The sequence below is a fragment of the Zingiber officinale genome, chromosome 3B, assembly GCF_018446385.1.
Source record: "Zingiber officinale cultivar Zhangliang chromosome 3B, Zo_v1.1, whole genome shotgun sequence".
Taxonomy (NCBI): domain Eukaryota; kingdom Viridiplantae; phylum Streptophyta; class Magnoliopsida; order Zingiberales; family Zingiberaceae; genus Zingiber; species Zingiber officinale.
This window is the reverse complement of record NC_055991.1, coordinates 36,217,904-36,227,237: the sequence shown is the minus strand read 5'-3', so window position 1 is coordinate 36,227,237 and position 9,334 is coordinate 36,217,904. Positions and strand designations below refer to the sequence as shown.

The 9,334-nt window shown below is 38.4% G+C and overlaps 1 non-coding gene across 1 annotated transcript; it reads right to left on the bottom strand.

Moving 5' to 3' along the window:
* Positions 1 to 2,591: 2,591 nt before the first annotated feature.
* Positions 2,592 to 2,697, bottom strand: LOC121968885. Its single transcript, XR_006108403.1, has one exon. It is a non-coding gene; the product is annotated as a small nucleolar RNA R71 (small nucleolar RNA).
* Positions 2,698 to 9,334: the final 6,637 nt, after the last annotated feature.

The following is a 9,334-nucleotide window of genomic DNA, read 5'->3' as shown; positions in this document are numbered from 1 at the left end:
CTTGAGCCCTAGCTGCCTCCTCACCACGGGATCTTGGATTAAGGAGATCCATTGCCCTAGCTTGGGTTAACACAGCGTTGCTCTATATGGCCGGTGTCACCCTACCTTCTGCCTTTGCTCATGATCACAGCAACAACGTTCATCCAAGAGGAGTTTATGGAACTGGATTGATTCTTGAAGGTAATTGGTTAATCCTAACATTAAATTTGGGCATTTGATTGATGTGCGTAGATTATATACTCTTTTATGCATGTTTTTACGCACATTTACATACTTTGAGCATGCTTGATCTATGCATTTTTATACTTCCAGCTTTCCTTTTAGCGTATTTATTCTTTTGGTTCGGAGATCTACTTTTTGTGCATTTTCTGTACACAGGAGTCGAAATTGGTGAAGATTATGCGTCCTCGGGCAAGCTTGGAAGGAATGTAAGGGAGAGAGCATCAGGCCGTGTACCACACACGGCCGTGTTGTTTTAATAGGAAGGGAAGAGGACATGGCCGTGTGAATCTCACACGGCCGTGTCTTGATTTGAAGAAATTAGAGCAGATTCCTTACATGGCCGTGTGGATCTACACGGCCGTGTGAGGTTTCCAGAGGCCAAGCAGGTAGTGGCCGTGTGGATCTACACGGCCGTGTGAGGTTTCCAGAGGCCAAGCAGGTGGTGGCCGTGTGCACCACACGGCCGTGTAGCATTTCCAGAGAACAGAAGGGTCCTGGCCGTGTGAGTCACACGGCCGTGCAGCTTTGGCAGAGAAGGAACTGGACATGGCCGTGTGAATCTCACACGGCCGTGTCATGGGCCGTGTGGCGCCCGATTTCTTGCTCTATTTAAACCCTCCTTCATGAATTGAAAGGGGATCTCTCCCTCCTTTGGGAGAAGGCAAGATTTGGTGGTATCCTCCCATTCTTGGGAGGATTTCTGGGCGATTCAAGGGGAGTTCTTGACGATTTCGACTCCGGAGCGAGGATTGGATCCGAAGACGAGGCTTCTTCGTAGATAAGTTTTCTCTTTCCCCCTTTTCTTGGTTTCTTGGATTGGGGATTTAAGAAATACTTGTAATCTTTATTTCTTCGGGTATTCTTCCTCGATTCATGGAGTAGATCTTGTATTCTAGGATTAAGGGAGTATTTGTATGATGGATTGATGTAATCTCTTATGGATTTGCCATTTTCTTGTTTCAATGACATTGTCTTGTTTGTATCAATTAGATCTTGAATGATTAATGGTGATTTGTGCTTAATTCTCATTCTTGATTGATTGTTTGGATTTCTTGTGGACTTTGTAAAGATAGACTCTCACTCGATCATCCGAGGGATCCACGTGACAGGTGCAAGCCCGTGTAACGACGCTTGAGAGATAATCTTGAAGAGTAAATAGGAACATTCAAGAGAGTAGGATGGATCTTGTGCTTAGTTTCGTGTATCTTGATAGATTAATAAGTTGTGGGCTTCTATGTTGATATCCGAGGAAGGCATAGTAATAGGTGCGCTTCTGTGTAAGGACAACGTAGGTTCACGTCTAATTGATCATATTTAGATACATTCCTCAGTCCTTAGCTGGTTATCTATTGCAAGAGAGAACCGACAACTTTCTACAAGTGTTTGGCAATTGAGGGATAAGAATTGGTGAACCATTTACATTCAAGAAATCTTACAAAGAAACCGAAACTCCTAGAATCTCCCTTTATCATAACCCAAAACACTAAACTCTTGTTTGTTGATCTTTAATATTAGATTTGTTTACCTTCACTTTGCATTTGAAATAATTGGATAGTTGTTTAGCTAATTCGCATTGAGACATTTCTAGTGCTTATTCCAGTCCCTGTGGATACGATAATCTTTTATATTACTTGCGACATTTCCGTACACTTGCGGATTGTAACAAGTTTTTGGTGTCGTTGCCGGGGACTGCGCTATAACATTAAGAATTATCAATTGAGTTAGACTAAATATAACATTTGTTTTCCTTTCATATTGCATAGTTGTAACTAATCATTAGATTTCTGTTTTTACTTTCTTATATAACTTTTATTTCTTGTTAATTCTTTTTGTACAATTTAATTCTGCATTTTTTATTCTTTTATTTTTCTTTTTCTGTTGAATTGTCATTTGCTATCTTGTTCTTGTGTATGCGAAGATCTAACTTTGTAGGGGAATTCTTTCCTTTTAACCCTGAGATTGACAGAACTTTCCATAAAAGAAGAATTCTGCAAAGGCAAATTGAAGAACAGGAACATTTGAACATGGCGAATAGACCACTCAAGGATTATGCAAAGGCACTTTGAAGAACAGGATCATTTGAACATGGCTAATAGACCACTCAAGGATTATACCTATATGCAAGAGAACCAATTTGGTGGAGGACCTCATGAAGACCCCAATCAACACTTAGAGGTCTTTTATGAAATATGTGGTACCATGAAAATAAATGGAGTTCCTTCAGAAGCAGTTAGATTATTATTATTTGGGTTTTCTTTAAGAGATAGGGCAAAGCAATGGCTGAATTCTTTGGCCCTAATAGCATCACCACTTGGAGCAGTGTGAGCAACAGTTTCTTGATAAATTCTATCCACCAAGCAAAACAGCTCATATGAGGAATTTAATTGCAAGCTTCAAGCAAACTGACTCAGAATCTCTTTTTGAAGCATGGGATAGATATAATAGTATGCTCAGACAATGCCCACATCATGGGTTGGAAAGATGGTTAGTGTTGCACACTTTTTATAATGGTATCAACTATCATACCAAAGTGTCCTTTGATTCAGCTGCTGGAGGGGCACTTATGAATAAAAGTTTAGATGAAGCTGAAGAAATTATTGACAGTGTAGCACGAAATCATCATCAATGGGCAAATGAAAGAAGTGGTGGCTATTCTTCTGTAAACCCAACAATTAAAGCATCAGGGAAGTTTGATGTAGATGCAGTCACTCTTTTGTCTGCAAAATTGGACGCTCTTACAAAGAAATTTGAGAATATGGGGACTAGTGCTAATGTGGTCAATGCTATTAGTACATCGTGTGAAGTATGTGGGAGTTCAGAGCACTCAAATGACTCATGTCCATTGGGAGCTATCACTGCACAAATAAATCAACTGGAACAATGTGATGCAATCATGAGTTACAATCAAAGGCAGAACAACCCATACTCAAATACTTATAACCCTGGATGGAAGAGCCATCCCAATTTTTCTTACAGAAATAATCAAGATCAAGGACCATCTTTGGGGGCAAGACCAAATTTTCAAGCTGGGCAACAAAATTTTCAACATTTATCTTCTCAAGGCTTACCAAAGTCAAATATTGAAAAGATGCTTGAAGAAATTATCTCAAGTCAGAATGAAATGAAGCAAGATTTAGCGAAGCTCATTCAGAGAATGGATAATTCTGAAAAGCATCAAAAGATCCAGGATAGTCAAATTGCCCAACTAGCTTCCTCATCATCCAGAGCACCAGGACAACTTCCAGGAAAACCTGATGTGAATCCTATGGAGCATTGCAATAGAATTGAGCTTAGGAGCGGACGGACCTTGGGAGACTCCCAAGTGACTGCTCAAAAAGGGATACAAAAAGAAGAAGAGCTCTCTCCTTTTATACCAAATCAGATTCAAGCTAATGAGGAGAGTACCATTGAGGTTGAAGAGACTCTTCCACTGAACCATCAGAGCAAAGCTGTCCCTTTTCCTCAGAGACTTACAATGCTCAAGAAAGATGAAGAATTTGGCAAATTTTTAGAAAAAGTTAAGGAAATCTGTGTAGAGGTACCTCTTATTGATGCTATTCTTCAAATGCCTAGATTTGCCAAATTCCTGAAGGATCTCATGTCAAACAAGAGAAGAAGAGGAGAGGTTGAGACCAGTGCACTTAGTAAGGAATGTAGTGCTATTTTGGAGAAGAACACTTCCCTAAAATTAAAGGACCCAGGGAGCTTTTATATTCCTTGCAACATAGGAAAAGAATTTTTTGAAAAAGCTTTTTGTGATTTGGGGGCAAGTGTTAGCCTCATTCCCTATTCAATTTGTAATAAATTAGGTCTCAAAAACATTAAACTTACTACTATGGCACTTCAACTTGCCGATCATTCCTGCAGGTACCCTTTGGGTATTATAGAAGATGTGCCAGTAGAGGTGGATGGGAATGTTATTCCCACAGATTTTGTCGTGTTGGACATGGAAGAGGACCCCAGGATTCCTATCATATTAGGAAGACCTTTCCTTGCTACAGCTGGAGCTATAATTGATGTCAAAAATCATAAGCTTTCTTTGGTAATTAGTAAGGAAAGGTTGGAATGTGATTTATCTAATATCTCTAACCATGTCTCGTCTCTTTTAAATGCTTGTAGTAGGACAAGCATTTATAAACTTGAGGAATGGAATTTCCATCCTCATGGAAGGCCACCAAACAAAGGAGACAATGTGGTGGTGTTAGAGTGTATACTAAAAGCCTAGCTTTTGGTATAAACATTTATCTAGAAATAAGAATCACATTGGTCAAATGTCTACATTTATGATAAATGAAGTTGTTCAATTAATTTATATTGTAGATAACATGGTGTGTGGTGTCACGCACAGAGGATCATGTTATCAGTACCTTATAAATTATAAACAGTAGCTCACGACCATAATGGAAAGGAACAAACCATTGGAAGGTCGTAGTGTAATTAGGTATTAGTTTATCTTAACTATATAATTACACTAGTACACTTAGAGTGTATTGAGTAGGACCATTAGAGGTCGTTTCTTTTATACTGACTTTATAAAGAAACAAAGACCTCAGTTATTATGGATGTGTGTGCTCTTAATCCTAATATAATAACAAGCACATATATTTGATATTTATTTCTTTAATTTATCAATGGGTGAGATTTAGTTCGATGAATCAATAAGCCCGATAAGTTGGGAAATGATATCACTTATAGTGTGTGTTGTTGATTATAGAAGGAAACTGTGTCCTAGTGATCTAGGTTGAGAATGTCCCCAAGAGGAGCTCATAAGGATTGTCGTGTTAAACCCTGCAGGTGGACTTAGTCCGACATGACGATGAAGTTGAGTGGTACTACTCTTGGAGCTAGATATTAATTTAGTGAGTTGTCAGTAACTTACTTAATTAGTGGACATTTGTTATCTTAAACACAGGGAAACTAACACACTCATAATAAGAAGGAACCCAAAATGTAATTTGGGATTGGTGCGGTAGTTCAATAATAGTTCTTTAGTGGAATGAATTATTATTGATGAAATTAAGTTGTGTGTTCGGGGCGAACACGGGATGCTTAATTTCATCGGGAGACCAAAACCAATTCCTCCTCTCGGACCCTATCGTAGCCTCTAGTATATAGAGATTTATACCCACCGTATACTCACCTTCTTACCCATCCAATGGGGCCGTCCAAGCTAGCTTGGAACCCAAGCTAGGGCCGGCCAAGACCAAGTGGATGAGTCATGTAGGTGGCCGGCTAAAGCTTGGGTCCCAAGCTTAGGTGGCCGGCAACTAGAATATTAAAAAGGATTTTTATTAAAATTATTTCTTATGTGGATATCATGATTTTAAAAGAGAGTTTAAAAAATTAAAAATTTCCTTTTATAACTTTCTACAAAAGATTAAGAGAAGAGATTAATCTCTTTCCTTATTTGTAGTTTAAAAGGATGGTTTTAATTTTTGGTAAAAACTTTCCTTATTTGTAAATCATCTACATGTTTAAAAGAGAGTTTAAAATTTGAAATCTTTCCTTATTTGTTGATTAAAGGAGGATTTTAAATTTTAAGAAAACTTTCAATTTTAATCATGTTCATGATTTAAAAGAAAGTTTAAAATTAAATATTCTCTTTTATAAGTTTCTACAAAAGATTAAGAAAAGATTTGATATCTTTCCTTATTTGTAGATTAAAAGAGATTTTAATTTTTTAGAGATAACTTTCTTTTTATCCACATGTTTAAAAGAAATATTTTAATTTATAAATTTTCCTTTTTATTAACCACCATGAAGGGAAAAATTATTTGAGAATTTTTTATAAATTTCCGGAAGCAAATTAGAAGTTTTAATTCTTGTGTGAATTAAAATTTCCTTGATTAAAGGGATTAAGGTGGCCGGCCATTAACATGATGAAAAGAAAATTATTTTTATTTAAATAAATTTTCCTTTTCAATGGCAAAAAGAATTAAGGAAGTTTTTATTAAATTTTCCTTATTTGCCAAGACCAAAGATTATAAAAGAGGGGGTAGAGGAGGCTTCATGGTGAATGTCTCTATTATTTTTCTCCCTCTTTTCTTCTTTGGGTATGGCCGGCCCTTTCTTTTCTCTCCTCTCCTTTGTGTGGCCGAAACTCTCTCATGGTGGAGATAGCTTTGGTGGCCGGATCTAAGAAGGAGAAGAAGGAGAGAAAAGAAGCCTCTTTTCTAGCATCCCTTGGAGCATGGTGGTGGTGGCCGAACCTCTTCGTCCTAGAAGAAGTTTTGATGGCCAAAACTTACAAGGAAGAAGAAGGTGCTTGGTGGTTCTCATCTCGGAAGATCGTTGCCCACACAACGTCCAAGGTTAGAAGAGGAATACGGTAGAAGATCAAGAGGTTTTTCTAAAAGGTATAACTAGTATTTTTCTTTCCGCATCATACTAGTTATTTTTGGAAATAATACTAAATACAAGAGGCATACGATTCTAGTATTTCGAATTTGTTTTCGATATAGTGTTCTTTTGTTTTTCTTTTCCTTGTGATTTGATTGTTCTTTTCGGTTAACCTAAAGTTATTTTAGGAAATTAAATATTAGCTTTCCATAAAAGGTTTTGTCTAGTCGGTGGTGGTTGCTCCCATATCCAAGAAGGCCATGTGCCTCGCCACGTCAGTACTGGGAACCAATTATGGAAATTAATATTTAATGGAATTAATAACTTAAGGTGATTTGGGTCGAACGTGTTAAGTTCCGCAGGAGATCCAAGTCTAAACCTAAAAGAACAAATAGATTAAGTTTTGGATCAAACGTGTTAAGTTCCGCAGGCGATCCAAAATTTAATTTAAAAGAATACATGGTAGCTAGGAAAAGGTTCAGACCTTTGTACAAAATTTTTGTACAGTGGAACCTCTAGGTTTTCCGAGTAGCAACCAACAGGTGGAAGATGTTGGGAGAAGATCTCCCAACAAAAACGAAAAGTATATCTGTCCTCCAAGGGCGAGGAAAAGAAGTGAATGATCAAGTTCGATCGAGCTAAAGACCTTAAACAAGCGCTTCTTGGGAGGCAACCCAAGGGTTCTTTTAGTTAGTTTTGACTTGTATTTTAATTTCTTTTAGTTTGATGCATTCTTTTGATTTTGTTTTCAGGTTAGGTGCAAAACAGAGCTCGGCCGTGTGCTATACACGACCAGGCAAAGGTTGCAGAGAAGGGAAGTGCTTGGGCCGTGTCATCCAGACACGGCCGTGTAGGATCTCCCGAGGAGAAAAAGGTCTAGGCCGTGTCTCAAACACGGCCGTGTAAAGAATCCCGAGAAGAAAGATGGAGAGGTCGTGTCCCAGACACGGCTGTGCGAAGAATCCAGAGAAGGAAGAGGGGGAGGCCGTGTGGATCTGCACGGCCCGTGTAGGAGAGTTATTAAAGTCCTCTTTCTACCTTACACGGCCAGATCTTGGCCGTGTTCCGCACACCCCTAACTCTCCAAAACATATCTTTCTCTCCCAATCTCTTAAAAACTCCTCTCTAATCTCTCAAGATCTCTTAGATCCGGATTCTCCTCCTCTCTAAGACTTGGACTTTTTGTTCTCCTAACCTAAGATCTTTGCTCTTTGAAGTTTGGTTCTTTGAGTTCCAATTTTCCAACCCTAGATAATTCTTCCCCTATCTAAACTCATCAAGATGTCCAACATTTTGAAGAAACTTCGCAAAGGAGGTGGTGGATCCAGTGGAGACAAAGAGAAGGAGCCATCAAGGGACAAAGGAAAACAACCTGTGAAGGGCAAAGGCAAATGGACTTCACGCAACGAAGGTAATGACAATGAATTCAATATTGTATTTAGAAATGATGATCAAGTAACTAGATTTGCAATTCTTGTCAATAGGAAGATAATGTGTACTAGATATATGGACCCAACTGTTCTTGATATGCTTGGAATTAGGGAAGATGTAGATTTGATGATTGGGTTTTTGGATTGGAGTGATATTATGTACACACATTTGCCTACATATCCTCGTCTTGTTTTGGAATTTTTAAGTTCATTGGATGTCCATTTTACTAATGAAGATGATTATTTTGGAAAAATCTCATTTAGACTAATGAATCAAGAATTTCTATGGGCATTTAGTGACTTTAATTCTTGTTTTGGATTAACCACCGGTAGCCCTCGTAGATTTGATCCAAGGTTTAATTGGAATCATTTTTGGAATACAATAACTGGGTTAGATCAACCTTATGAGCCTTCAAGAGCTAAGGCCTCCCATATGCAAAACCCCATCTTTAGGTATCTACATAGAGTCATGGGTAAAACTATTTTTGGTAGGGGAGAGAGTGATGGGGTGGTTAAAAAGATAGAGCTTTATGCTTTATGGGCTATGCTCTATAAGGTTGAATTTGATTCTGGTTTTCATTTTGTTCAAACCTTATTAAGATCTGCTAGGGCATCATCGGGATCAATTATTTTTGGTGGTTTGATTACCCGAATAGCTTATAATTTAAATCTTGATGTTGATGGATTGGAAATAATTCATGGTAATGACATGATTGACATTGATGCATGTCTTGCTATGAAAATGATCGTTAGGGATGGGAATGGTTTCGTGTTTCCTAGGAGGAGTGGTTCTCCTTTACCCCTTCCTTTTCCTAAACGAACTACTATTCGTAACCCGGCTAATTGGGTAATCTCTGAGTTAGATTTTGAGGATAACCCTTCTATACCTGGAGACACTGAGCCACATCATGAGCCCTCATCATATGGACACCCGCAGCCTTCAAGTTTTATGGAGCCCGCTAGGCATTCTTTTGCATATGGCACGGGATCTTCTAGGTTTGATTTTTCATATTTTCGTACGTCTCTAGAATCACTTCATGAGAAGCAAGATTCCCAATGAAAAATGTTGGAGGGGCGCTTCTCTTTATCTGATGATCAGTTTAGGGAGGTACAAAATCATTTTCAGTTTACGAGGAATTTTCAAGGTCAAGTGGCTGAGTTTGTGCAGGATTATGATACTGATCAAGCTAGGATGAGAGATTTTATGCAGAGCATGATGCTTACTAGCCAACAAGTAGATGCTTTATATGAGTATCATAGATCCTTGGGTGAGATTCCAGGTTTTCCTAGTTTTCCTATTGGCCAACCACGTCGTAGACCTCCTTTCCCTCGTCCACCTCCAC